This window comes from Pelodiscus sinensis, chromosome 20, assembly GCF_049634645.1.
Source record: "Pelodiscus sinensis isolate JC-2024 chromosome 20, ASM4963464v1, whole genome shotgun sequence".
NCBI lineage: Eukaryota > Metazoa > Chordata > Testudines > Trionychidae > Pelodiscus > Pelodiscus sinensis.
The window spans coordinates 17,754,131-17,779,684 of record NC_134730.1 but is presented as its reverse complement, the minus strand read 5'-3'; the positions used below and the strand labels follow the sequence as shown (position 1 = coordinate 17,779,684).

Sequence of the window (25,554 nt, the reverse complement as noted above, 5' to 3'; positions counted from 1 at the left end):
TGATCATTTAGGGGGAAAAAAAAGATAAATTGGATGAATCTATTGTCTGCATATGCAATAGTGAGGAAAATAAAGACGACCAGAGGAGGAACAGAAATGCTATGGAAACCCACAAATTTCCCATTAAGTACCCTGAAACCCTGTTAAACAAATACCTTGGCTATTACACCCTACCAACATGTAAAGAAAAATTATGGTCTCGAGCAAATTCTTTCCTGATAGATGCACTTTGCAAATCTTCACTGCTGTTCCATTGTAATCTGCCCACAGTATGGACATCCATACTGCCCTCTCAGGTTAATGAGCCACGTTCCTCATGCCACAGCTGAACCATTTCCCAGGGCGGAACATGTAATATGTTGTTTTGGCAGAATTTTTCATTTTTTGCTGTTTCCTTCTGCCACCAATTTGTAGCTATTTGAGTGGGAGAATGGGTTTTAAAGCATTTGTAACGCTGATATCTCTCTGAATTTTTAGAATGGTGAAAAATTAAGGGGGAGGGGCGGGGTGTCAGACCACAATAATTTAGTCTCACTCTGTGATGAAGTGGGGACTGTATTCGCTCTGTTCGCTTTATGTTGCATGGGATTCTACTATCCTGTAGTAACTGTGTGGGTTTCCCTGGGCACTGCACCAATACCTAGATAGTGGTGGGATTTTGGTGTGATAGTCTCCCTCACATACACAATGGCTGATGCTTTCTGTAACCTGAGCCTCAGAGGGGTGTGGATCGGGTAACACTTTTTGCCTGGGAAGCTGGACAAAGGCTGGGGATGGGGCTGGTTGCAGGGGGAGATGGGCTGCTGAGTATGTGAATGAGCCTCGCAGGCTTGGGGTGCAGGGAGGGGGATCGGGGGCCTTGGCTCTGAGCTCCCTCTCCCAAGATGGATTGTACTGACTGCTCCTGATTTCTGTGACAAGCCTGTTCTACACTGTATCCCTGTCGACTCATAAACCTTCTATTCTACCTGCTCACTGAGAATCGCATCCAACTGCAGACCGGGAATCAGGCCCCAGTGACTCCCTATCCCTCGGTGACACACCCAAATGCTGCAGGTGTAAGGAGGTTGCAGTTCTGGCAGGATGGAGCAGGGATCCCTGGCCCAGAATGCAAGGAGGAGAACGAGCCCCTGGCTGTATGGAAAGCCACCTCACTGTCACTAAACCCAGAGCCATGTAAGGAGCCCCTGCATTCCTGCCATCATGGCTCCACTCACTCACCCATTGGAAATGCAGGAACTGTCCCTGGGCAGGAGCCATTCAGCAGTGGGGTGGCCTCCTCTGCAGCAGGAAACTCGTCCCCTTGCGGTCCCGGCTGGGATTACTGCTCTGCCCTACCAGGATCACAGCTTTCCCTTCACTTTGTGCCTGCTGGGATCTAGACTCCTGAGGGTGCTGGGTGCAGGGGAGTCCGCGCTTGCTGACAGCCATCAGTGGTGTCTATTTCTATGCACCGATGAAATCAACGTTTCCCAATGACTCATGATTTAAGTCAAATCCTGCCAAGCCTAGTAAGAGCGCAAGAGGTTGGTTACAAGCCGCAGTGGGGCATGCACAGCGAAAAGGAGAGTTGATAAGTATTCACAACCAGTGAATTTGAAAACACACTCTGGTGGTAGTGGTCCCATGTCTAGAACCCATTGCCCCATGGCTAGAGGGGAAAAGCAAGATGCCCATTGCTGACCTGCCACATGCTTCGTTTTGCAAATCCACTTTTGGCCATGTCACCTACTGTAATTCTACAGAAGTCAACCGGCACACACTTCCTTTCCACAGGGAGAACACAGAGCAGGATTTGACCCTCTGCTCTTTTGGGGTGTAGTTGGATTGATTCTGACCAGTTTTATTATTAGTGTATAAAGATCTTCATATCAGACTGTCTCATCTAGATTTTTCCCCTTTGCTTCATTCTCTCAGTACCTTCCGCAGCTTTGCTCCTTATTTTTTTCTGTATATTTGCACTGTACTCTATCGCCTCCTTCTCCTTCAATAACGTTATGAATGTTACTGAATCTCTGAACAGTTTGTCCAAGCGCAATTGGCTTATGCAGCAACAATCCTTATGGCCAGATTCTCATCTGGTAGCAATCAGGATACCTCCTCAGACCCAACAGTGCTAGGCCAATTTACAGCAGCTAAGGAACTGACTGCTGGTCTCTGTGCCTGTAATACACTCGCGCTCCTTTACAACACCTTGTGAAACAAGGCAGTTTGTGAGTTAGAACACAGATTTCATGCAGCTACATTAGTAACAGTGAGTCTGACACCTTGTTCTAACACAAGGTTGCAGACTAAACCGGGGCCCAACTTCAGCTCTCAGTTGCACCATTGTCACTTTTATGAAGTGAATCACAGGGCTACTCTGGATTTAAAAAGCTGAGAGAGAGAAAAACTGCCCCCACATTCACTTGCTCTTTCTTTTCCTGCTCTAGTTGATTGTGGTCTCTTTTTAATACCTGAAGGTTAGCTTTTGCGTCAGCGTATCACAGCGCTGGCTTACTGGTGCAGGGATTATTCTGTTCTGATGAGCTGAATGAGCGATGCTGTCGTCACCTTGCATTCACGCCTTTTTACTTGGATGTACTGAGCTAACACTAAATTAAGGTGATGAGGACAGTAACTGCTGCCAACCAGGAGGTAAAGCTCGACCACACAGCTAATTTAAGTTATAAACTGAGCTGCTTTAATCTGAGCTTTAATCTGAGCTGGTAGCCTGTCAGTGTATCCATTACTTAGTACATGGCCAAATCCTTCAATGGGGTTGATGCCTGAAGAGGGACTGAAGAACAGCAAGATTTGGCATATAGATTTAGTAATCTTTACATTCACAAATAGCCCCAGTTAAGCCATGGGACAGACTTAAAATAGGAGATGCAAACGGAGCCATTAGTGAGCTCTTTAACTATTAGAGTAGCAAGTGTTTACATTCCAAAGAGTTTATAGCTAACATGCAGAGACACTGAAAAGCGTTCTAGTATCAGATGGGATATTTGAATAACATGGCCATTTAAAAATGAATCTACTCACTGTATGTATTATTATGTAAGATATTATAGAATTACCTTACTGGTAATTGCAGAGATCAACTGTGAAGTTTCACAACGGGATTAAGTGAATAGACTACAATGGTGTAGTCCTGTCAGCCAGTTCGTAGTGGGGCTGGCAAGTATTTCTTAACAGTAGCAAGTTCACTTTACAAAACCTGATGAGTCATGATGATGGAAAATGAAGGCCAAACAAGTGTTTTAATTTCAAAAGGGGGAACAAGATTACAGTTATCATGCACAGACATTGAAAAAGAGAGTTCTAATATCACATTTATGAATAACACAATTTAGAAATCCATCTACTCATTGTTAAAATGATGTATGTTAAAATGGTAGATGGGTGTGTATATAAAAGGGATGTGAAGGATTAGTCGATTATCCGATAAGCAAATGCTTATCGGATAGTTGGCAGGCTAGTCAACTAGTCACTTCCACCCCCTTGCTGCCTCTATCAGAAAAAGGCAGAGGGGGTGGGCGTGGGGCGCGAGGGGTAAGAAGAGGGGGTGCTTCAAAGCAGCAGCACCATGTGGAGCCTGGGACTAGACCCCAAGCTCCATGCGGCGCTGCCACTTTGAAATGCCGCATGCAACCCGGGGTCAGATGGAGACTCCCCCACTGACCTGAGCTCCATGCTGAAATGCCGCGGGTAACACAGGGCAAGAGGGGGACTGCTTGAATTATGAGGCTGTTGCCACACTTCAAAGGCGAAGGCACCCTTATTGACTAATCAAATAGTTGATGCAAATTGCATTAACTATTCAATTAGCCAATTAATTGAAATTTTACATCCCTAGTGTATAAATTGTATGTCATTGTGTGTGTGTGTGTGTGTATGTGTGTGTATTTACAAATCTGGTTTTCAATAGGAAAAAACTGTCATTTTCTAAAATGAGTTTCCTGTGATGTTAGAAATTGCCAAAAGAGACTTTTTCTCTGTTAGGCAAGATAAATCACTGTTAAAAATTGGCTATAATTCTCTAGAATACTATGGCCCTGAAATTCCTCTAGCCTGTATGTAATGGCCAAAGTACTAAGCATTAAAGATGTTTATTATTTAGTAAATTTCCTGAATTACTTACCTGATTTTGATTATCTGTAGAATCACAAAGTCATTCTCGGCCTGACAACACAGGATTTGTTCCCTACGGCATTCTCAGAAATGCTTTGTTCTGCCTAGCTTTACATAGTCATTATCCAGCTTTCCCTTATTGAATTTAATTAATAATGGAATCATTTTTAATTTTACCTTTTCCACCTCAGTGGGTCTGCATATTCCTGTGCAACATACCTAATTCTGATCTGACATACAGCTATATCCAGTCTGAGCCAGAAGACAGAGATCTAACAAAATCCAGTGACTGGAAACTGACACTAGACACATTCAGAGTGGAAACAGGTTGTAATTTTTTAGCAGGGAAAGTAATTAATCATTTGAACAACTTACCAAGGGTTGTGGTGGATTTTCCATCAGTGGTAATTTTTCAAGCAAGACTGGATGTTTGTTCTAATAGATCTGCTCCAATTCAAGCAGGAATTAATTCAGGAAAGTTCTATGCCCTATGTTATACAGGGAGTCAGACATAGCTACAGTGGCCTTATAATCAATGAATCTATGAACCATCAGCACACACGACCAATTATGTGAGTTAGAACAAACTGTGTGCTGGTTTAACAAAGACATGAATAAATGTCTACAGGTGTGACCCACTCAACAGAGACGTCTCTTTGGGTATGTCTACACTACAGCGCTAGTTCGAACTAACTTAGTTCGAATTAGTTAATTCGAACTAAGCTAATTCGAACTAACGCATCCAGACTAAAAAACTAGTTCGAATTAGCGTTTTGCTAATTCGAACTAGCATGTCCACGCAGAGTGGACCCTGAACCGGGGTTAAGGATGGCTGGAAGCAGTGCCGGCAGGGCATCAGATGAGGACTTAGAACGTGGAGCTGCTGCCTCAGGCTAGCCGAGGGCTGTGCTTAAGGGGACTCGACCCCCACCCCGGACAGACAGTTCTCAGGGGTGCCCCGCTTGCAAAGCAGTCCTGGCTTGGAGTGCCCTGAGTGCCCACACTGGGCACATCACAGCACTCGGCCATCAGCCCGGCTGCACTTGCCGCAGGCTGCCATCTGGAGAGAGGGGGCAATTGGGGGGCTGCAGGAGAGGTTCCACCCCCAGAAGCCCACAGAGCCAGCCCAGTCCTCCCCATCGGGGGCTCGTACCCCATTCCTCTCTCACCTCCTTCCACTTACCCCTCCCTAGCCCCCCTTCCTGATGTACAAAATAAAGAACAATTGTGTTCAAAAATAGAATCTCTCTTTATTGAACAAAACTGGGGGAGACTGGGAAAAGGAGGTGGGAGAGAGGAAGAGAGAGGGTGGGAGAGGGGAGGGCAACTACAATGATGAGGGGTTTGGAACAGGTCCCATATGAAGAGAGGCTAAAGAGACTGGGACTTTTCAGCTTAGAAAAGAGGAGGTGGAGGGGGGATATGATAGAGGTCTATAAAAGCACGAGTGGGGTGGAGAAGGTGCATACAGAAAAGTTCTTCATTAGTTTCCACAATAGAAGGACTAGAGGACACCAAAGGAAAGGAATGGGTAGCAGGCTTCAAACTAATAACAGAAAGTTGTTCTTCACAAAGCCAAGAGTCAACCTGTGGAACTCCTTGCTGCAGGAGGCTGTGAAGGCTAGAACTAGAACAGAGTTTAAAGAGAAGTGAGATCAATTCATGGAGGTTGGGTCCATGGAGTGGTATTAGCCAGGGGGTAGGAGTGGTATCCCTGCCCAAAGTTTGTGGAAGGCTGGAGAGGGATGGCACAAGACAAATGGCTTGGTCACTGTCTTTGGTCCATCCCCTCCAGGGTCCCTAGGGTTGGCCGCTGTCGGCAGACAGGCTACTGGGCTAGATGGACCTTTGGTCTGACCCAGTACGGCCATTCTAAGCTCAGGGCTCAGGGTTGGGGGTCTCAGTGGACCACCTTGATTTTCATGCACACCTGCTCCTGGGTGGCCAGGCTGGCAGCTCTCCTGCCCTAGACGGCCGCTTTCCTGTGCCTGGTGCGGAGGTCGTGGACGAGGTCCATGATGTCTGCACTGGACCAGGCGGGTGCCCGCCTCTTGTGGTCCTTGGCAAGCTCCCGGGAGCCGCCAGCCTGGTCTCGGGAAGAGGGGGAGGGCTGGGGGGCATCGGGTGGCTGGCTCGAGCCGTGCAAGGTGCAGGGTCTGCTGGCTGGGTGCTGGCAGGCTTGCACCTGGCACGGGCACCGTAGTCAGCCCGTGCCCCTTTAAGCGGTCCGGGGCCGGCAGGGGGGCAATAGAGTTTCCCTGGTGTTGGCCAGAGTGGCCACCAGGGAAAGCTGGGGAGGGCTAGCCTCCCACTAGTTCGAATTAAGGGGCTACACAGCTCTTAATTCGAACTAGTAAGTACGAACTAGGCTTAGTCCTCGTAGAATGAGGTTTACCTAGTTCGAACTAAGCGCTCTACTAGTTCGAATTAAGTTTGAACTAGCGGAGCGCTAGTGTAGCGCCTATCAAAGTTAATTCGAACTAACATCCGTTAGTTCAAATTAACTGTAGTGTAGACATACCCTTTCTATTTATTTATCTATTTTAATAAGTTGCCTTTTTCTATAAACTTCAGAGCTAGGGAACGATTGACAGGAGATCTGATTTCCCTCTATTGCTGTGACTGCCTAATCCTGCTCTTATAATGCTGTAAATGCAAAAATTCCTATGCTGCAGGATCAGGCCCTAAATCAGCAGTAAAATCTACTGGCATCAGCTGCACTGGTGGAAAAACTGGTGTAAGGAAGAATATAGTCAGGCCCCTCCATTTCAAAAGACTAGAGGCCAAATTTTGTGCTAGAATGCATCTGGAAAAAAATCCACAGACTTCACTGGAGTACTGCTGGATTTACACTGGTGTAAGAGCATGCTTTGCCCGATAACACTGAGAACTGAAATGGACTATTTATCTTTACAACCCTTTTTCAAAACCCCTTATTAGGAGAATTCTTATAAATAAACAGTAAGTCCAGACACTATGTCTCACATCACAGAATGACACACACAATAAGCACAGATTATTTAGGTACAAAATAATTGTATACTGCCCTGCTATTTATTTTTAGTCCTCATCAAGTGCTGTGGCTAAAGAGCTTTGATATAATCAGTCCAATGAGATAAGCCCAGATTTACTGGTTTGCGGAACATTCCTTATTAGAAATACATCCTCTATGCTTTGTGTGGTAGGGGCATCAATGGAAGTAAGGAGGAGTTCAAATCTACCTCTGGGCTTTGTTTAACTGAAAGACCATTTTTTTTTAAAGTGAGCCACTACTGTCGATACTGCAGAGTTCTGAAGAGACAGCAACATACATTCATAACTGCAAAACATTTTCCATTTCAAGTGTGCAGAGTCCCTTGGCAAATGTTCTTGCAGAAACAATTCATTTGACCACATTTGAGGAGCAATCAACTATGTTTTAGCTTTAGTTAAAGCTTTTTTAGGTTTACAAACAAGTCAGCATTGCTGGAAGGTAGCCAAGTTTATTGTTAGGAAACAAATATTTGAGCTGGGAATATGTCAGTATTTTGTTGTTTTAATAATAGTAAATTGCAAGACAAATTTTATAGCTTGAACAAACAAAACAAGAGAGCACAGTCTTTATTTTATTGGCAAAGAAACTGTTGTGAATTATTTAAATTCTATTATAATTACCCTCCTTATGGTTCTTACTTCCTAGCATGCAAAATGGTTTATTGCAAGATGAAAATTTAGGACATTATGTTAAGGAAAGAATGGTTCAAAGACAAATGGTTCAAAGAAGATAGAGGAATACGCTATGAAAAATAGCTTGTGCATCCTTTGCTAGATTCTGAGAATCAGCAAATTTCACTTTTCACCTTTTGTGATAAAAAATCTTTCATTTACATTACGTTACTTTATACAGGGCCAAGTTCTGTAACCTCTCCAAGGGTCATGGAAAGCCTGGTAGGCAGCAGAACCACTGCAGGTCACTTTGCTGGGTGCCCCTTCTGCAGTTAACCAGCCCTGTGGATGCTTTTCCCCATGATATTGTGCAAGGAGGCTGAATGGGGGTGGACAATGTAAACAGGGGTTACTTCCCATGGATTAAGTCAGTGGTGCACAACTTTTTTTGATCTGTGATCCCCGCGTCACAGGGGCCACCAACTGCCGGGCCCAGCCACTGGCCGGCTGGATCTAAGCACCACACAGCTGCCAATGGCTGGGCCCAGTCCCCAGTCGGCCGGATCTAAGTGCCACGATCCCCCGGGAAGACATCCGCGACCCCCTTGGGGGTTGCAACCCATGGGTTGCGCACCACTGGATTAAGTGACCAAAATTCTCCACTGCATGAGGGAGCTGCAACTTGCAAGAGGAGAAAAACTGTGCAAGGCCTGTTAAAGATATGTGGAGTCCGGGTGTCTCTCCAACCCAATAATCATCCAAACTCCCACTGTGTAAAGATTCATTATGGCCAAAAGAATTCTGCTATTGATTCCACGAGAACTGTGACTCATCCCTGTTTGAATACTGAAAGCTAGGTTCTGGTCCCATGTGAACCCTTCTGAACATGATGCAAGTGAAGGCAGAACCTGACATTTAATATCAAATGAAAAGACAATGGGAGCTGTATTTTTTTTCTTCTGAACCCAACAACCTGCTCTGTTGAACATGCACCACTGATTTTATGCAGCTGTTAATCTTTCGTATCCTTGATTTTGCATCTCCCAAATCTAACTGGCAATGCAAAATGCAGTAATATAGGTCACTCAGTAATACACCTGTAGTGCTACACTGATTTTCTTCCCCTATATTTCATGATAAATCCCTTGACATATTCGTATGCTCTCAGGAGCAAATCCTGCCATTCTTCCATTCCATGTGCATAAACACCTGGGTGGAGAGATCTTCAGATGCTGGAGAATTGGGTCCATGCAGGGTACACACCACCTGGCAGGAGAAAATCTGTGGGTCCTCCCTGAGCACTGCCATTCAGTGCGGGGTTTGAAGGTGGGGCAGGGCCAGGCCACAGGAGAAGTGGAGCAGGAGCCTGTGGATTCTGCACTATGTGGATTGCCCTATTCAGGGTGAAGGGTTAGGAAGCCAGGCCCCAATGCATGAATCCTTCCCTTTGGTCCTGCATGGACTCTCAGTGCCTGCACTCAGCTTGGTAGGATTGATCCTAACTGCTCCCTTTGTGTCCTGCTCTGCCACTTCTCGTGCTTCCCCTTATGCTTTGAGTGGTCTTGTGCGTTTGCACCAAATACCCCCCATCTCCTTTAAATCCACTTCTTTCAAGAAGCCTTCTAACTGCTCGGACACAGTGTCTCTCTGCACTTCCTTGCGCCCAACTGTTTCCTCATCTCTCCTGTTTCTTGGAGTTTCTCTGCAAGTCCCTTGGACCTCCCTCAACATGGCCTTTATCTGTTCTGCAGAGGGTCATGTAAGAATACACAACACAGGTACTAGCAGCTCTGCACAAAGCCAGAGTAACCATGCCTTTTGCTCTGTAGCAATGGGGGTGGTGAGATGTGGGATCCTTCCCCCTACCACCAGGTGGCAGTGGAGACTAAAGGAAGCGCAGAGTCCTACAGCTGCAGAAGAATCTCTTTCTGAACTCCCTGGGCTAGAACTTTTGGCCAGTAATTGTAGGCCTACTGGCTACAGCAGTGGTCCCCAACGTGGTGCCCGTGGGCGCCATGGCGCCCGCCGGGGCATTTATGTGCGCCCGCCGAGTGACTATGGACTGGCCCAAGCCATTCTTGTGCCCTGGGCCCCGGGCGCGCAGCGCATGTGCAACCCCGGGCATGTGGCGCATGCACGGTGCTGGCCCGGGCGTGTGGCGCATACGTGATGCCGGCCCCGGGGCGCAGGCGCGGCCCCGGCCCATGCGTGGTCACCCCCCTCCCCCGGGCGTGAAGCGTGTGCGCAGCCCTGCCCCTGGTCATGTGGCGCGTGGCACATGCACGGCCCCACCTCCAGGCGCCTGGCAGTCCCCAAAGGTTGGGGGCTACTGGGCTTCAGCCTAGTTCACTCCTTGCATGGTGGCACACAGAGAAGTCCCATGCAGAGGTGCTTTGTAGTTGGGACCCACTGTGCACCAGAATTGTGTCAGTTCTATTGCCCTGGAAGCCTGTGCAGAATATGGCACATAGGGTACGTCTAGACTACATGCCTCTGACGACAGAGGCATGTAGATTAGACTACCCGGCATAGGAAAATGAAGTGGCGATTTAAATAATCGCCGCTTCATTTAAATTTACATGGCTGCCGCGCTGAGCCAATCAGCTGTTTGTCGGCTCAGTGCGATAGTCTGGACTCTCCGTGGTCGACATCAAAGGCATTTGTCGACCTCCCAGGTATGCCTGGGATGAGGCATACCTGGGAGGTCGACAAATGCCTTTGATGTCGACCGCGGAGCGTCCAGACTACTGCGCCAAGCCGACAAACAGCTGACTGGCTCAGCGCGGCAGCCATGTAAATTTAAATGAAGTGGCGATTATTTAAATCGCTGCTTCATTTTCCTATGCCGGGTAGTCTAATCTACATGCCTCTGGCGACAGAGGCATGTAGTCTAGACGTACCCTAAGAGTGTGCTTGACAAACTCAACATACAAGCTGCAGCCAACATACAGCTAATGGTGCTGTATAAATAATGCAGCCCACACCCATATTTATGCATCTAGAATTACGTTTTCTGAGATCAAAACTGTCCATTGGCTTTTAGGATCCAGCACTTTTACCCCTCTGCTCTTATCATTTTGACTCGACCTTGTAATTCTCTCTTTGTCTTCTCAGCGAAATCAGCTCTGATTATGGTGAAACAGCAGTACTATCAGCTCTTTTGGCCACTGTCAAGTGCTGACTCAGTCAAGATTTCTAACTCAAAACCCAACCCGCACGTTTTTGTAGCTTCTTTTGCGATGTTAAATAGGATACAGAGATTCTCAGTCATTGAAGTGAAGCTGAAAACCTGCTGTTGCCATCTTATGCTGATTCTAGTGCTGGAGAGATCTGCAGAGAGGAAATTATTCTCAACCATAAAGTTGTTCAACTTCATAGGGGGAATAGATCAAAGAAGTAATTGGGTAAGTACAGTAAATCAATCTTGAGAACAGCTGGCAAAGACAATTTCCAGAGACTCAGAAGCTACATGCAGTTGGGGAAAGAAACATTTTTTTGTATTTATCTAAACCAGATGATCTGAACTTAAACTTTTTTTAAAAATAACTTGTTTATTTTTTAGCTGGTTTGACTCTTTCCCAGGATTACACTTTATAAGTAACACCTGTGGGGAAGGCAGAGCACTGGAGGGGCAGATTAAGGACTGGAGGTGCAGAGCAGCTTCTGGAAGATAGACAGTACCCACTTAAGTCTGCTGGCTGACTGAGGGCATTGGCTTGGGCCCTAAAGTGACACACGAACCCCCTATCATGCTGTGTTTCTTTGAAGAAGCTTAGAAGTTAAAGAATATAAAACAAAAGTCCGAGAAGAGAGCCCAGCTTATTCCTTGACTGAATCCATTAAACAGCAGTATATTAAAAGCCTAGGGAACAGGTTCATAAGGCAGCCCACACCCACATTTATATATCTAGGATCACATTTTCTGAGATCAAAATTATTAATAAGAAGGTACAGCAGTACACAAATGGCTCCGTCCGGAAACAAAAAACATTATTAATAAATAATAATAATAATAGGAACTGATCCAGTAACAAGTAAACACCTGGAATTGGTGATGGGGCACATGGTGGTTCACTTATAATTCAAATAGCCCCGGGGTCAGCAATGACTGTTACCACCATGTGCGCTGTTCCCAGTGGACACATCCCAAAGTAACAGCTCCCTTGGTGGCAACTTCTTGACCATTTCTGCAGATGGCTGTGAAGGACTGTAAGGCCCAGTAGTGGTCTTGCCAGCACAGGTGCAAACTAGCACACTATTAATGCCCAGCCGGATCTTGTAATCTGAACAGAAGTCATCAGTCTCTAGAGGTGACAGCTTCCCCTCACCCTGCCACATGGAAACCATTCCACAGGTTTGGATGGTGGTCTCTTTTAGATTATCCTAAAAAACCTATAGGGCAAAGCAGTGTACTGTGAACCAACAGAATCTACAGGTATTCTGCTTCTCCCAGTCCTTGAGAGTAGTTCTGGGACAGCAGAGAATGGGAGAAGCCCTTGTACAGCATGTTTCCTGCAGAAGCCATTGCTGTAGAAGGATCAATAGAAGCTTAGGAGCTCAGGTATTGTTGTGAATCCTCGTTGCTTCTAGTAGATTTCCCAAGACCCATATAGATCAGGGGATCCCTCAGCTTAGGGGTGGAAACCATGGCCTGTTTCAGAAAATGGCAAACCCTGCCCCAAGACTGGAAGAATTAACAGGATTTTGAACTCTCAAGGTTTCTAGTTCCTACACAGAAATGACTCAGGAGTGGAGAATTTGGCCCTCAGTCACATCCCTGTATAAAATTGGAGTAATTCTACAGCAATAAGCAGAGATCAGAGCTGGTTCCAGTTGCGATGGTGGGATTTATGAGCATAAAAGTGAGAGCAGAATTTAGCTCCAACTGTTCTTCTCACAGGGGGGGAAATGTAAACTGGTCCATGACCTACTACACCAGAACCTATTTAGGAAGCACTGGCTCTACAGAGGACAAAAGAATGTTTCTTCATTCTAGAACCTGAAATTGAAAACAAAAATCCTCCCTCCCAACCCAACCAGAAGCTGCTTAAAGTCTTAACATTCTTGTATTACAAATTCATGTTATCATAAAAGCCACTGCCAAGTTCCCTTGTATTACTTCTAAAGTTATTTTCCTTACAACAGTACAAAATGAACTGACTGAAAATCAGAAAAGATGAATTCACTGTAACCACGTATGCTGAGAGTTGAACTATTCTAAACACTTTGACAAGTAATTCCATTCTACCTATCTAGACTTCATGTAGTTTCCACTGGCAAAAGTATTCTTCATGTCCAATGCTAAAGTACTGTTGTGTGCTGTTAATCAGAAGCTGCATCTCACCCCAGAGGGGGTCTCTGAGCCACTTGCAGATGCTAGTGACCTCTGGACAAGGATTTCAGAAGTGACAAGTGATTCTGGGTGTCTCCATTTTTAATAGTCCAACCTGAGACACTTCTGAGGGGACTAAGTCATAAAATCAGACCCTTAAAGGGTATGCCAAATAGGGCACACACAAAATTAGGAACTCAAAATTATGGGTCACTTTTGAAAACTTTAGTCTCATAGTTAAGTTTGCCAAGCACATTGGAGGCCTTTGAATGAAAGGCTGTAATACAATACTTAGCACATACAGTTCCCTACTAAACTTAAATGGTTACACAGTGGGACCAAATAGTTCGCCGGGCTCCTAGACAAGGTGTGGAGGACAACAGCACTCCGTGCCCCCAAAAGGGGCAGGGTCTCAGGCAGCAGCGCATTCCTCAATGCTGCTCCAGCAGCAATTTAAAGGGCCAGGGACACTGGTCTCCGCTGCTACTGCAACAGCACCAGTGGCTGCTGGGAGTCCATTCCCTTTTATGTTGATGGGCTCTGGGACAATTGCCCCTTCTGCCCCTCCCCCCCGCTCTTACAATACCCCTATGAACTATGTAGCTATTATTATTTGTATGCGAGGATGAGTGGTTAAAGCAAATGTTTTCAAAAATGACCTCTATTTTTGAGCGCCAAATTTATGACAAACACACGATTTTCAGAAGTGCTGAGCACTGACAACTCCAGCAGGGCTCAGAACTCAGCACCTATGAAAATCAGCCCAGTGGTATACATGGGTCAGCAGTCAAAAACTGAGGCCAGTTTTGAAGATTAGGGTGTAAATGATTCGGCCTAAGTTATACGGGGAGATAGGATCATGGCTGGCATTACAATTCAGGAGATACTGGATTATGATGCCAAACCCAAAACAACAGCTTTTGCTGTCTCTCATTATTCATCTTTGAACTCTTTTAAACAGGAGCCTTGATGATAAATGTAGAAGTCTACTCCTGACAAGAACTATAGCAGATTTGCTAGGGCTAGAACTGAAAAGAAGATTTCACACACATGTAGATACTGTAGTTATCATCAAAATAATCCACAGGTTACAAATAGAGTCCTGCAAATCCACAGATATCTGCTTTATACCTATCGGTATCCGCATCCACAGACGTGGGTGCAGATAGCCACAGCTCATTTTTGTGGATAGTGATGTGGATACAAATTTTGTAGAACCCTGTACATTTGTGACATCTACGTTATATCCATGGGTACGCGCATCCACGGCCGTGGATATTTGCAGGTCATTTTTGAAGATGCAAATACCAATTTTGCATCCATGCAGGGATCTCATTATAAAATTCAAGATTCTGCTCCTTTCTGCCATCCACCCCATGCACTGGTACTGCAAAGATGCAGTTGTGCTCAGAGTCCTCTGAATCCACAAAGGGACAGAGCAGGATCTGGGTCTAAGGAACTAGATCCAAATTTTGTAATGCAGTAGAAATTCAGGGGGTAGGCTTGGTCATAGAAAGGATTATCAACCTAGAGCATTTCAGCTTCTATTCAGCATTCAGTAGGTAAATGAAAATGAAATTTATTTTCCTTTTGAAGATGATAGCGTTAGCCCTACTTCTGCATGTACATTTATACTAGAGAGATTATCCAGCTATGATCCATAAATAGATTTCTGTAAATATCCAGCTTTCAGTAAAATCAGTTGTGGTTCTTTCTTCCCCCAGACACAAATATACTGGACATTCATAACCTATTTGATATCACCCGTTAATTATAAGAATATAAAGGACATGACAATGCATGCTTTCAAGATGGCTGCTCGATTTTTTAGCTTGATTATAAAACCCACTATAAATTTTTTTCTGTGTTTTAATGGTCTGTTTTTTGAGTACTATCTCAGGAGGCTTGACTACTCACCATAGACCACCTTCTGTTTTCAGCCACACTGGTGGATTCCAAGCAACACCATTACCTTCAATGAGATTTCTCAGTACTTACAATGGGATAAAAGGCAACAGGATTTGGCCCTTGATCATATACTCATCTGTCTTTATTGAGTCTAACAGATACAATGAATGGTCAAAGACAATGTGGCAGGCCTTAGCTATCTGTTCTGACCTCCTACTCCTTACTGCACAATTAAAAGGGATTTTTCAAAGGATGACTCAATTCATAAGATATCAGTTCCTTAAAATGTCAAAAAGCAGGCTGGTCTTATTAGTAGATTATAGGACTAGCAGGAACCTCATGATTACCTTATCTGACCTCTTGCATAGCATAGGCCATAGGCATTCCCTAAATTAATTACTATCTGAACTAGAGCATATGTTTTAGGTAAATATCCTTGTCATTTGATTTTCAAATGGTTTGGGCAATATTTACGGCTCAAAGTGTCAGAAAGTATTAGGAACTCTTATCTTAGGGTTTTATCGGTGAGCTGTGGCTACTTCTGAATGTATTTGCTACAGAAACACTAAGGCTGTGTCTACACTACATGCCTCTGTTGGCAGAGGCATGTAGATTAGGGTTGTAGGCAAAGGTAAATGAAGCCGCGATTTAAATGATCGCGGCTTCATTTACATTTACATGGCTGCCACACTGAGCCGACAAACAGCTGATCAGCTGTTTGTCGGCTTGCCGCTAGTCTGGACGTTCCCCCTGTCGACATCAAAACCCTTTGTCGGCAGCCCCGTTATTCCTCGTGGAATGAGGTTTACCGGGGCTGCCGACAAAGGGCTTTGATGTCGACAGGGGGAACGTCCAGACTAGCGGTGAGCCGACAAACAGCTGATCAGCTGTTTGTCGGCTCAGCACAGCAGCCATGTAAATGTAAATGAAGCCGCGATCATTTAAATCGCGGCTTCATTTGCCTTTGCTGAACAAACAAATCTACATGCCTCTGCCGACAGAGGCATGTAGTGTAGACGTACCCTAAGACATGGAACAGAATAGGTTTACAGAGCAGTGGGATGCACAAAAAAGAAACTAACACGTCTCAATTTATACACAAAACCTTTTGCATGTACATCAGCAACAGGAAATATTCTTCCCTTGCAGCACTCGAGGTCATTTAAGCACACAAGGAAAACTTCTGGCTCTTGGGTGAATTATGAAATATATTAGAAGTGCTACCCCTTCCTTTGGCATAAACTAGACAAATAATCACTAATCTCAGTCTATCTAGGCATTCCAGAAGACTGAACTATTTGGGAATTCACATCTTTGTCCCCAGGAAAGACTTATTTAAAGCACAAGTTATGCTGCTTTCTCTGTCTAAGTCAGAACATAATAAAAACGTGCTTTTGTTAAACAGCAAGAAAACAGTGTTTATAAGGGGCAAAATCCCCAGCTGTTCTTACAAGTTGTACACATATGCAAGACGGAGGTGTCAGTGGGAGGGAGACTAGCAAGGCCATACCTAATTTTAGGTGCTAGTCCCATGAGGTGGATCTGCCATATGTTAAAGGTGAAATGCGGTGGGAAGACAGAGATTAACGGGGAGTTTGCTCTGGAAGAAAATTAATGTCCATTTCTATGTTGTTCTTCCACTAGGATTCTTCCCAAGCAATATCAACTAGCGGGATATTACATGGCATCAAAATACAGTCTGCCAGAGTAAAGACGTATTGCCGCACTGGCTGTACTGATGAAATGTTATCACTCTTCCCTGAGGTCTTTTACTGCCAGTTGATATGACAGCATCCAATTCTGCCCTAATTCACATTGGTTACAACTCCCACTTAGGTCAATGGGAATTGCATGTGAACTTGCTCTTAACAAGATGAAACAGTAATTCTGTACTAATGCCTCCCAACTGATCACTACACACATTTCAGAATGCATGTGACGGTTCTCATGAGCTCACATGAACTGTGCCCAAGGCCCTGGGTTTTAGAGAGGAAATTCCCATGGGGAATTATAAATCCTTTTGGAATCTGAGTAATTGGATTTCTCATACTCAGGACTAGAGTGATGCAGAATCATGGCCTGCACAGGATTGCTTCCCCCCCTCAAAAAACAGTAACAGGGAGAATGTGACCGAGAGGCTGAATTGCTGGGGAACAACATTAAGTCACCTGGGGACAGAACTGCAGCGAGGCCTTTGAGATACAGCTTCCGTACTCCTCCTCCTCATCAAATAGCTGCACTACTTTTTGGCTGTAGCTCAGAGATGCAGTTGGATTCCACCTCCTCTCTGCAGGTGATCAATTCACCACAGACAGTAAACAGCAGATGAAAGTGACACAGTTTCAAAATGCCCAAACCATCTTCTCCTAAATAACAGAAGATCTGAACATATGCCATGATTTCAGAGAAGTTATTTAGCATTGTTTTATGTATGTGCCAACCAGGCAGGAAACTTCTTATGGAATTGTTTATGAAAGCGTCAGTGTTTATGCACTCTAGAGATCTCCGAACCTTTATCAATTGGGAAGTAAAGGCCATTCGCTTCTTCTTACACAGCATGGGGAGGAGAAAAATGGTCCTAATCCCAGAGAAAAGAAAAGAGTTTTCAATATCGAATTCTGTTATATAGGAAAATCCCAAATGCTTCTGACGTGCCCTTGCCTGCTAAGACACATGGGTTAATTTATCAACTAAGCATCAGCTAGAGTAGACCTGAGCAAAATACAACCTGTGGGCCAAATCCGGCCCGCCAACCCACTGGATCTGGCCCATGGATGCAGCAAGGAGCCCCAGGCAGGCTCCCTGATTGCTCAAAAAAGTAATACCACTAAAATAAGTGGCTGCTGAGCCATTTCTCTTTCAAAATTATGAGCCTGGAGGGGAGAGGAGGAAGGCTTCAGGCACTGGCCCCACCTCCAGCACAATCCCATTGGCTGTTTCTGGCTAGAAACGGCCAATGGGAACTGTCTGTTTGAATAACTGGCAGCCATGAAGCACCAGTGTACACTCCTTTCCCCTCTGGCTCGTAGTTATTCACACACACACGTGGCCCTCCAGCCTGTGCAGGGGCATGGTAAGCAGGGAGGAGGCTGCCTCAGAAACATGCTGGACTGCTGGCTGGGAGTCACCCAAGTAAGTTGCATGGCCAGAGCCTGCCTCTGGCACCTCAGCCCCTCCCTTCCACACCTCTATGCCCTCCACTTCTGCCACTCTACTCCACATACCCAAACCCTCTGCCCCCTCCTGCATCCATATCCCCTCCCAGATCTGGCACCCCACTCTCCTGCCCCAGATCACAATCCCCTCGTGCCCTAGCTGACAATCCAAACTCCTGCACCCCAATCCTCTGCCCTGGGTCACATCCCATACCCCTGTACTCCAGTCCACTGCCCCTGATCACAACCACCTCCTTCACCCAACATCCATTCCAGACCCCACACTTCCTCCATTAATATAATGGAAGAGTGCGGCCTTCAACCACTTTCCAAATTCTTGGAGTGGCCCCCCATCAAAAATGATTGCCTACCCCTGACCTAGAGTAAGTTGGTAAAACCTTTTGGAAACCATGGGTTCAAACTCACTGATGTAGGTTACACCACTGCTTACATATCAGGCTATGTTGGTCAGAAAATGAGTGTAAATGCCAAACTGGTGCAATCTGTACCAATGGCTGTAAAACGAGTGCCACTTATTTGCAGCATGAAGGTGAGAAATAAAACTAATTTTCTCTTCCCAACGTTAAGTGGCATCATATTACCTCAGACATTCTTGGGACCCAGTCCAGCCGTCACTGACAGCAACTGGAGGCACGCCCATTTATACCAGTGAACAGGTCTGAGCCTCACTCATGAGTCCATTGGTGTGATTTATATTCATTTTAGACACCTGAAAAAATCAAGCCAATTAAATTTACACTCTTTTTTCACCACCCAACCTTACAAGAACCTTTTATTTAACTTCTAAACTTCTAAACTTTTCCTGGTGATGGCATACCCTACAGATATGGCCGTAACACAGGGGTGGGCAATAATTTTCACCATGGGGGCCACTCCATTAATTTTGGTAAGCTATCTGGGGCTGCCCATTTCTTATTAATGAAATTATACTACCATCTGTTGCAGGGCTGGGCAAGATGCAGCCCAGGGGCCAGATGTGGCCTATTTGATCTAGCCATGGACTGAATCTGGCCACTTACTATTTATGTCCTGCTGCTGGTGCCACAGAATTTCCAGGAGGTGGCTCAGGCAGCAGGACCCTATCTAAAAGGCTTGCAGCTCCCAGTCACAGCACTACCCTGGCAATGGCCAGAGCCATGAGCCTTTTAAATAGCCACAGCAACCCCGGGCAGCAGCCAGGCAACATGGCAGCGGTACAACTAGGAGCCATGAACGCTTTAAATAGCAATTTAGAGGGCTCCTGGCCCTGCAGATACTGAATTGTCTGGTAGCCGTCTGAGGTTGCTGCAGCTATTTAAAGGGCTTGTGGCTCCTGGTCGTGGCACTACCCCAGAAGCGGCTGGAGCCAGAGCCTTTTAAACAGCTATAACAATCCCGGAAGGCAGCCAGGCAACAAAGTAGTGGCAAGGCTAGGAGACGCAAGCTATTTAAATTTAAATTGCTGCCATTTAAAGGTCTCATGGCTCCCAGCCCCGTCACTATCATGTTCCTTGGAGGCCACCTGGGGTTGCTGTGGTCGTTTAAAAGGCTTGTGGCTCCAGCCGCTAATGGGTTAGCGTCGTGACCGGGAGCCGCGAGCCCTTTAAATTGGATTCGGCTGCCTGAACCGCCTCCTGGAAATTCTGTGGCACTGGCAGCAGGACATAAATAGTAACTGACCAGATGCAGTCCATGGCCAGATCAAATTGTTAGGCAGGCTGCATCTGGCCTGCAGGCCATATCTTGCCCAGCCCTGCCATAACAGCTTTAGCTGCATTAATGAAGTTTGAAAGGTAATTTCTCCATGCCTGCTAGTGCTTGACAATTCGATGCTTAACAACATGGTCAATCGGAAATGAATTAATGAGGCACTAAAATGCCCTAATGGGAGAGATTAAAAAATTTCTCAAACTTTTTATTCATGTTCTAGCTCCAGCTCTCAATGACAGGTATATAAAGCCATTTCACCCATAAAGAACGCATCCATGTAAATGTTTTATTCATGTCAGTTATTCATACAAATGGGTTTCACTGTAGTATCTAACACAAGCCAGCTGGTTTGCTTCTTTTAAACTCTGATTTCTCATGCACTTCATCCTGTTTCACCTCCCTTCAAAGATATTTATAGACATTTCACAGCAAGCTACCTCAATCTTATGCGATATTCAGCTTCTGTCCTAGAGCGTGTTTATTGCATGAGATTTATAAGAGACAGAAATAACATCCCTAAATACCTGGCAGCCCAATAAAGAACCTTGCATGTCAAGCATCTTATTAATTAAACAAGTATCTTTAGCAAACTATAAAATTTTAATTAATTCAAACATAGCCATTACAGTTTTTGTGCACTCCACAGCTTAATCATGTTAAAAAAATGACAAAATTCAAATTTAAAGTGAGTTTAAATTTGGCAACATTTAAGGAATTACCATTGTCATGACAACCAAGGCACGTTTTTATACGTGGTTGTATCCACTGGAGAGGGAGAGTGGTAAAATAGCTCTGAGTATCTCAGGGCTTTGGCTGTTCTAAATACCAAAGAGAAAGAAAGGATTGAACTTCACAGCCAAACTCTACAAGGGGGTTACAGAATTAGTGCTAGTGCTGTAAGTACCAACCATAATCCCTATTTAAACATACAACAATTAGATTAAATCCCGCTGAATAGGATCAGCTGATTAGAATCACCTCAGGGTCTGTTCATTCCAGAAAAAGATATCTTTTAACCTTACGTAATGGTCTTCTGGAAATGTGCACCACACTATGCTAACAGTAGGGGGCTTCTGTGTTACTTTTTCCCCCCTGGGGGAAAGCGTGAACGCAGTTCTCCATCAACACAAACCATGCAGTTGAGACTCCTGCACCTGGGGAAATCGCAGGGGTCAGCACACCTACAAAGCAACGGATGAGCCTCACCCTGGGAAAACTACCTTTGGGTTCATGGTATCTCCCCTGCCAGGTAAGTGAATCATTAACTTTCATAGGGTTGACTTTAAACAAAAGGCTTCCCCATTCTCTTATATCTCTATCAAGGACCAGTTTTGCCCTGGCTTGTACTGTGTACAAGCTCCTTGGAGCCAATGGAGTAAGCAAAGGCTGCATTTGTCCCCAAGAAACAATATACAATTACATTCATCCTGGTGATTACATTCATCCTTTGTGCTGCTTTAACCCTAGTGGTGGAGGGTGCTCCTTGTGAGTGAAAGGTTTCAGACACTGTGTATGTATTCTTTCCCTTCACATCTCATGGAAGGCCTCTCTGTGCTGCTCTTGCACAGGCTGATGTGGGAACACTGGGTTTGGGATCTGCCACAGAGGTATGTGATATGGCGATCCAGAGGTATGTGATGATGGGTAAGGACTGCAGTAAGAAGTGCAGATAAGCCATGGGGACAGCTGCCATTTTTGCATTTCTAGATAAGGACAGGGAGTATGAAAAACCATATTTGGTAAGATAAGGATGTTACGGAAAACATCTGAACATCTGAGATGTTTTCCCAGATGAATTCCTGCCACTGAACTTTTGAGGTTCATCTTTTACTCATCTGCAAACGTTTTCTGCAAAGTGCTGCTCTCAATAGAATCCTCTCAAGCACATTCAGCAGATCCAGCATTCATCAGAGGCAGCAGATAACCAAGAAGCTGCATTTGTGACTTTCTATTGGTCACAGAACCCAAATAAAAAGAAAATTGAAAAACAGTGAAACGTGAAACTTCTACTGAATGTGACCAGTTATTTGGTTGCAGTTGTAGATATTTAAGCAACAATTGGTTTAACCAACTGCTACAGCGGTACAGTGATTTCTTTAGGCTTTGGTTCAGCTTTCAGTCACACTGGTATAAACACAATGTAACTACAAGGAGCAAGGACTTCAAATTTACACAAAAAAGAACCTGGCATATCACAAGGCAAAGCACTTCAGCCTGATGACGGACCAAACCTTTTATAGGCCTAAAGTGGCAACAGCCAACTTTCAATGTTTCATATAAAATTCAATTTATTTGACTCTCCACAAAACAAACCTTTTACTTCATCAGTTTTATTTGTTGAAGATGAAAAGCATGTAAACATCTATTAAAAAAACCCTACTTGCTTTAATTTCCCAAGTTATTTCTTTATAACATTCCTTGGTATATATCTCCTGTGGTAGCCTCCATCAGTCTGAAAATAATCAGCATATTAAACACAACGGCTAACCCAGAACTTGAGTGCTGCAGCATTTATGGTGTGTTCTGAATCACAGTGTGAATACCATGCCAGCTGTAATATATCTAGCTGCAGGCAGCAGATGATGCGTTAAAGGCAGTGCAGCAGTAAGTAAAAAAAGTTCCTGCTTTTGCTGGCTAGCACAGAAATTCAAATACTTTACATATAACTCCCACAATGGCCCAGGGGAAAAAAATCCATTTCCCCCCCCCACTGCAGAGGCCTCACTCTTAGCTTTCCTCATCCCTTTTGTGCCTTTGTAAAAGTCCTCTCCACAAGAAAAATAATGTGTGCCTAATCACTCATAGAATTGAACAATGTGCCAGATTAGGCAGCTAGCAGAGGCAGCACATGATTAAGATTCACCAGTTATTAACTTAACAATGTATTGAATGGACATGAACCATACTATTAGCCAACTGTTCTCCTAACTGGTAAGAGGCAAGACAGTGTTGCTGTGTGAATGAGCCCTTAATATTAACACAGTTGCATTTCACCACCTAATGGTGCAAAGAATAATCTCTATCTATACATTTTTAAAATGTGCATCTGTCTGTCAATGATTCTATTTGTTCAAGAACTCCTAAATGGTAAGAGCTAGGATCACCAAACTTGCTATGCAGCTTCCTCTTATCCTAAGTTAAAGCAAGGTCAGGGTTTGGATGTGCCAGGAAAATGGAAAGTGCCAGGAACAGGACTGTTTTTCATAACATAGAAAGGGAAGAGACACAGCGAGATGTGGGGTTGTCAGATGGTTGAAACAAAAATACCGAACACCCCCTCCCCCAAAAAAAACAAAACAAAAAAAACCACCGAGAAAAAATTCTGTTGAAGAGGGGGGAAAAAAAGGGGGGGGGGGACCCAAAGTTGTTGAGAAAGACAAAAAAAAAAAAAAACCTCCAAGGACTTATTAAGCAAAAAAAAAAAAAAAAACAACCACCACACTACAGCATTAAAATAGCATGTACTCTTTAAGTGCAGGGATAGAAACAGGAGAGCAGTTGAGCACTAAGACTCAGGGGAAAGACCCTATGTCTTTTGGCGGGCAGCCATTTCGTGCCAGCAGCCTTGCGAACCAGGTAAGCATGGGGGCTGGGGTTGGAGGCCGGGGGGAGGCAGTCGGGTGTTGAATGTTTGTAGGGTTGCCAGGTGCCCGGCATTTTCGCCTCCTGGCTGGGGAAAAATTCAGAGAATACCGGACATCTCAGGTATCTGGTATTTTCTGAATTTTTTTTACCAGGCAGGAGCCAAAAATACCCGACTGTCCGGGTGAATACCGGACACCTGGCAACCCTAGCGAGGAGAGATGCAATAATGAGAGTGGCTACTAGGGGCAGTGAGAGCAGGGGAGGGCTCTCCTGCAGAGTTACCATGGAGGCCAGCCACACCACCAAGAGAGTGATCAGCTGGAGCTGAGACTCACCATCTTGCATGCTTCCAGACTGGATAAGTAGACTCCCAACCCCAAAACCTCCCCCCGCCCCAGCCCTTGGCCCCAACACTGGGAGTAGAGAGGAAGGCCCTTACAGGCCAGGGGGAGGGGCTGGGGGGAGACAAAAGACACCTGGTAGCTGGGAAAGGGGCTAGGGAGGGGAGAGAGAAGGCCCCTGCCAACCGGAAGGGTGCTTGGCGGGGACAAAAGGCCCCTGCCAGCTGGGGGAGGGCAGGGAGGAAAGAAAAGATCCCTGCTGGCCAGGGGAGATTGGGGGGAAGAGACAGAAGGCTCCTGCTGGCTGGGGGAAGCAAGAAGTCCCCATCGGCTAGAAGTGGCCTGGGGTGGGGGAGGAAAGGTTCCATTGGATGGGACCTTCTGCCCTGAGTCCCTCCTCATTCCTCACTCTCACCCTCACTTCCTAAGCCCCCTGCCTGGAGCTCCTCCTCAAACCCTCACCCTGACCCCTTCACCCTCATGTCCCCAGCCTTTTGTCCTCTCTCCCCCCCATATTCCCAAGGCCCTGCCCTGACTCCTGTGCCCCTCAGCAGCCCTGTGCCCTCCCCTCCCCCGTGCTCTGAAGGACTGGGGCAATGCCGAGTAAGTCTTATAGTGTTAACATAAACCAATTCCTGACAAATCTCTTTCTCTTACAAACACATTCAATCTTCCAGTTCGATCAGAGAACTCAGCTAAAATATTATCTTGCTCTTACTCACTGAGAAATGAAGTAGAAAGGCTTCTACTGACCTTTCTGAGCAGAAGGCATCACAGCTGATTAGATCAGGAAGGCAAGGAAAATGCAATGCAACTTACTCCTTTGTGTCCTTTTCTAGATAATCAAAATTGAACCAAACCAACTGCATACATAGGGACTCCTCTCTGGGCAAGGGAATCTGGAGTCACCATGTCTTGCTTTGATACCTAGAAGCCTTCACTGACCCTAAGGTTTCCTTCAACCCAAATTACATGCATCAATATCTTACTCTGTGCAAGTACTTAATAGAAAAAATGGAGTTTTTACTTTTGAGGCATTAGAGAGGGTCCAGCGGAGGGCAACCAAAATGATGAGGGGGTTGGAGCACATGACCTACAAGGAGAGGCTGAGGGATTTGGGCTTAGCTAGTCTGCAGAAGAGAAGAGTGAGGGGGGATTTGATAGCAGCCTTCAACTTCCTGAAGGGAGGTTACAAAGAGGATGGAGAAAGGCTGTTCACAGTGGTGACGGATGGCAGACCAAGGAGCAATGGTCTCAAGTTACAGTTGGGGAGGTCTAGGTTGGATATTAAGAAAAACTATTTCCCTAGGAGGGTGATGAAGCACTGGAATGGGTTACCTAGGGAAGGGGTGGAATCTCCATCCCTAGAGGTTTTAAAGTCCTGGCTTGACAAAGCCCTGGCTGGGATGATTTAGTTGGGGTTGGTCCTACTTTGGGCAGGGGGCTGGACTCGATCTCCTGAGGTCTCTTCAAGCCCTAGGATTCTATGATTCTATGATCTAAAGACCACTTTAACACCAGTAGAAATCTTCCCATTAATACTGATGGGCTTTGACTTAGGGTTCATTCATATGATTTCTAATCACGTTGGCATCCTATATCAATAAGGTATTTTTTGATTCTTTATCTGTGTGATGCTACAGTATATGTATCTTATTGGATGCTTTGGCCTTAGGTTCAAAAATATTATCACCTTTCCTTCACTTGTTGAAAATATTGCACTTGCACTAACTTTTTCCTTTTAATCTTTCTGAAAAAATCA

At 45.2% G+C, this 25,554-nt stretch overlaps 1 protein-coding gene and 1 non-coding gene across 7 annotated transcripts in view; both read right to left on the bottom strand.

Annotated features, from left to right (window-relative positions):
• The window catches only part of STXBP4 (syntaxin binding protein 4), a 161,063-nt gene that overhangs the window by 4,929 nt on the left and 130,580 nt on the right, over nt 1-25,554 (bottom strand). The window lies entirely within an intron of this gene.
• LOC112546140 (U1 spliceosomal RNA) lies at nt 20,960-21,123 on the bottom strand. The gene has a single exon (XR_003089774.1). It is a non-coding gene; the product is annotated as a U1 spliceosomal RNA (small nuclear RNA).